The 4688-nt window shown below is 42.6% G+C and overlaps 1 non-coding gene across 1 annotated transcript; it reads left to right on the forward strand.

Moving 5' to 3' along the window:
- Positions 1–2136: 2136 nt before the first annotated feature.
- Positions 2137–2212, forward strand: trnas-uga (transfer RNA serine (anticodon UGA)). Its single transcript has one exon. It is a non-coding gene; the product is annotated as a tRNA-Ser (tRNA).
- The last annotated feature ends 2476 nt before the right edge of the window (positions 2213–4688 follow it).

Below are 4688 nucleotides of genomic sequence, written 5' to 3' on the forward strand. Positions count from 1 at the left end.
ACATGATCATTGGCATGAATATTTACTTTTGAGAGATGTACTAAGGATTTTTAGTGACTGACTAGCTTTAGAAACATATCTATTTTATATTGCAGTTTGTACAAATTGTTCTGAGAAATGCACTTATTGTTTTGCACATGTTAGGGATGATGTGAAAAATGCACCAAAGCGACTGAGAAAAACTGTAATACTTTCCGAAGGCACTGTAAATACAAAGTATGTGGACACCCCTTCAAATTATAAATACAAAATTAAATAAAAAACTGAAAGTTGAAGATGTTACATTGTTTGAAAGATCAATATATGGAAATATAGAGGGAAAGAAAGGAGATTGAGAGACAGACAGATAGATAGATGTTACATTGTTTGAAAGATCAAGATATGGAAATAAAGAGGGAAAGACAGATAGATAGATCGATCGATTCTGGGAACATCAGAAGGTGGGGGGAAATTAACTATATTCTGTTAATCCGACCAATTGAACATATGCGGTGGTACTTAATGAATATGATGTCAGTTCGGTTGTCATCTGAGACATTCTCATCAATGATAGGATGACATAAACTCTACAGTGGAAAGTCTGCACATTGTAGTTATCGGATTCACATGGAATTGTTGTTCAATTATTGGTGAAGAGATTAAATGTAATTTTAGCTTCCAAATGAGAGATTTGGGTTTTCATAAGCTTAGGGCTCTGCTCAATGAGTGGCCTGCACTTGTGAAGAGACATAGGTTATAAAACTTTTCAAACACACCCTTCTGGCTCCACTATATAAAGCCTTGATGAAAATGTAACCTCCTGTTCCAAGCACGTGAGGTCTGCAGTCTCTGCGTTAAAAGGACTAACATGTTAACTACAGAACTAAGTCAACCTCAGCGTGAGCTTTGGTTGCGAATGGTATGAACTTTGAACTCTTATTCACTACAGAAGTGGTACCTCCTAGCCGTTGAGTTAGCAACAGCAGCTGAAAATGCGGGCTAGGAAAGAACAGACAGAGTATCCTCTCTACCATACAACCACGTTACTACAACGTATCTAATTTACCACCAGATACATTCTTCAAAGGACTCGGTTCAAATCAAAATCAAATCAAATCAAATGTCATTCGTACATCAGCTGATATCTCAAAGTGCTGTACAGAAACCCAGCCTAAAACTCCAAACAGCAAGCAATGCAGGTGTAGAAGCACGGTGGTTGGGAAAAACTCCCTAGAAAGGCCAAAACCCAGGAAGAAACCTAGAGAGGAACCAGGCTTTGTGGGGTGGCCAGTCCTCTTCTGGTTGTGCCGGGTGGAGATTATAACAGAACATGGCCAATATGTTCAAATGTTCATAAATGACCAGCATGGTCCAATAATAATAAGGCAGAACAGTTGAAACTGGAGCAGCAGCACGGCCAGGTGGACTGGGGACAGCAAGGAGTCATCATGTCAGGTAGTCCTGAGGCATGGTCCTAGGGCTCAGGTCCTCTGAGAGAGAGCAAGAAAGAGAGAATTAGAGAGAGCACACTTAAATTCACACAGGACACCGAATAGGACAGGAGAAATACTCCAGATATAACAAACTGACCCTTGCCCCCCGACACATAAACTACTGCAGCATAAATATTGGAGGCTGAGACAGGAGGGGTCAGGAGACACTGTGGCCCCATCCGAGGACACCTCCGGACAGGGCCAAGCAGGAAGGATATAACCCCTCCCACTTTGCCAAAGCACAGCCCCCACACCACTAGAGGGATATCTTCAACCACTACCTTACCATCCTGAGACAAGGCCGAGTATAGCCCACAAAGATCTCCGCCACGGCACAACCCAAAGGGGGGAGGGGGCGCCAACCCAGACAGGAAGATCACAACAATGACTCAACCCACTCAAGTGATGCACCCCTCACAGGGACGGTATGAAAGAGCCCCAGTAAGCCAGTGACTCAGCCCCTATAATAGGGTTAGAGGCAGAGAATCCCAGTGGAAAGAGGGGAACCAGCCAGGCAGTGACAGCAAGGGCGGTTCATTGCTCCAGAGCCTTTCTGTTCACCTTCCCACTCCTGGGCCAGACGACACTCAATCATATGACCTACTGAAGAGATGAGTCTTCAGTAAAGACTTAAAGGTTGAGACCGAGTTTGCGTCTCTTACAGGGTCCTGTGTGGCTCAGTCGGTAGAGCATGGCGCTTGAAACGCCAAGCGTTGTGGGTTCGATTCCCGCTGGAACCACCCATATGTAAAAGTAGTGGCCCCAGCCGACTTGTAAGTCGCTTTGGACAAAAGCGTCTGCTAAATGGGATATATTATTATTATATTATTTATTACATGGGTAGGCAGACCATTCCATAAAAATGGAGCTATATAGGAGAAAGCCCTGCCTCCAGCTGTTTGCTTACAAATTCTAGGGACAATTGGGAGGCCTGCGTCTTGTGACCGTAGCGTACGTGTAGGTATGTACGGCAGGACCAAATCAGAGAGATAGGTAGGAGCAAGCCCATGTAATGCTTTGTAGGTTAGCAGTAAAACCTTGAAATCAGCCCTTGTCTTGACAGGAAGCCAGTGTAGGGAGGCTAGCACTGGAGTAATATGATCAAATTTTGTGGTTCTAGTCAGGATTCTAGCAACCGTATTTAGCACTAACTGAAGTTTATTTAGTGCTTTATCCGGGTAGCCGGGAAGTAGAGCATTGCAGTAGTCTACAGTAAAATGTGTGTTCTCATAGTTTTTGTCTATGTGAAAGTGTGACAGAAGTGACAAAAGCATGGATTAATTTTTCTGCATCATTTTTGGACAGAAAGTTTCTGATTTTTTCAATGTTACGTAGATGGAAAAAAGCTGTCCTTGAAATGGTCTTGATATGTTCTTCAAAAGAGAGATCAGAGTCCAGAGTAATGCTGAGGTCCTTCACAGTTTTATTTGAGGCGACTGTACAACCATTAAGATTAATTGTCAGATTCAACAGAAGATCTCTTTGTTTCTTGGGACCTAGAACAAGCATCTCTGTTTTGTCCGAGTTTAAAAGTAGAAAGTTTGCAGCCATCCACTTCCTTATGAAACACATGCTTCTAGTGAGGGAAATTTGGGGGCTTCACCATGTTTCATTGAAATGTACAGCTGTGTGTAATCCGCACAGCAGTGAAAGTTAACATTATGTTTTCGAATGACATCCCCAAGAGGTAAAATATATTGTGAAAACAATAGTGGTCCTAAAACGGAACCTTGAGGAACACCGAAATTTACAGTTGATTTGTCGGAGGACAAATCATTCACAGAGACAAACTGATATCTTTCAGCCAGATAAGATCTAAACCAGGCCAGAACTTGTCCGTGTAGACCAATTTGGGTTTCCAATCTCTCCAAAAGAATGTGGTGATTGATGGTATCAAAAGCAGCACTAAGGTCTAGGAGCACGAGGACAGATGCAGAGCCTCGGTCTGATGCCATTAAAAGGTAATTTACCACCTTCACTCGGTTGGGCAACACGGCCTTCCATGTACCACCAACCTACCGAAGCGCAGCTCAGAGTAAATATTTATTGGATTTTCCTTTTCCAAATGGCCGGTAATTTAGAATGCATAAAACACTGTATTTACGATAGCACAGCTTGTCCCTTTGTCCCTCAGTCTTTCCGCTCTTTCACTCAAACCCAGACCCTTTTCTTTGTGCAACCAGCTGTCATATCTGTTCCGCCCGCTAGGGACGTTTTCCTTTATGACGTAATTTTTCAACAAGATATAATTCATTCTGTGTATATGTAATTCTGTGTGATTAGTTAGGTATTTAGTAAATGAATAATTAAACCCAATTTTGTATTGCTGATTCAACTTGTTAGTCAGGGTTCGTGAAGATAACCAAGAAGTTACAACTTTCAGATGAGACTGAATTAAGGTGACGATTAATATTGACTGCTATTGATGTAAAATATTACTAGGTCTTTAAGAGTTTATTCGGAAGATAACAGCTCTATAAATATTCTTTCATGGTGCCCTGACTCTCTAGTTAATTCCATTTACATGATTAGCTCAGTCAGGTAATATTAATTATGGAGAAAGGATTTTATAGAATAGCATGTCATATCACTTAATCCGGCATAGCCAAAGACACGACACTACCGAGCTTCTTATGTTGGATCCCGCGACACAGTTTGAATCAATTGTTGGGACTGCTTGTATCTTTCCAGTGATCCTGCCAACCAAGGACGGGTCTGAGGAGCTATTTGGAGTCGCAGCAAGCCTAGCTGCTAGCTAGCTGAACATCAAGCTAGCGAGGTGTTCTTGAACGCAGCACGCGACGCGGTTAGCCATTGTGGCTGGGACTGCAGATTGTCCCGGGGTTGTGGCTGTCTAGATCACTGCTGTTTGTTGTTTTAAATTTCCCCCGTGACCTGCCCTGTCTGGAACTGCGAGGAGTAACAGCCTAACATACGTTGCTAACTACCATGACAAAGACCAAAGCCGGCGGGAGTACCGTTGAGGACAGTGCCAGTGGTCTCTCTATCACACGTGAAGGATCTTTTGAACAAACAAAAAGAGACCTATAAGTAGCTGTTACAACAGCAAGAAAATAGTATATATGGAAATATAGAGGGAAAGAAAGGAGATTGAGAGACAGACAGATAGATAGATGTTACATTGTTTGAAAGATCAAGATATGGAAATAGAGAGGGAAAGACAGACAGACAGACAGACAGATAGACAGACAGACA

This window comes from Oncorhynchus masou, chromosome 15 (genome assembly GCF_036934945.1).
Source record: "Oncorhynchus masou masou isolate Uvic2021 chromosome 15, UVic_Omas_1.1, whole genome shotgun sequence".
Classification (NCBI taxonomy): domain Eukaryota; kingdom Metazoa; phylum Chordata; class Actinopteri; order Salmoniformes; family Salmonidae; genus Oncorhynchus; species Oncorhynchus masou.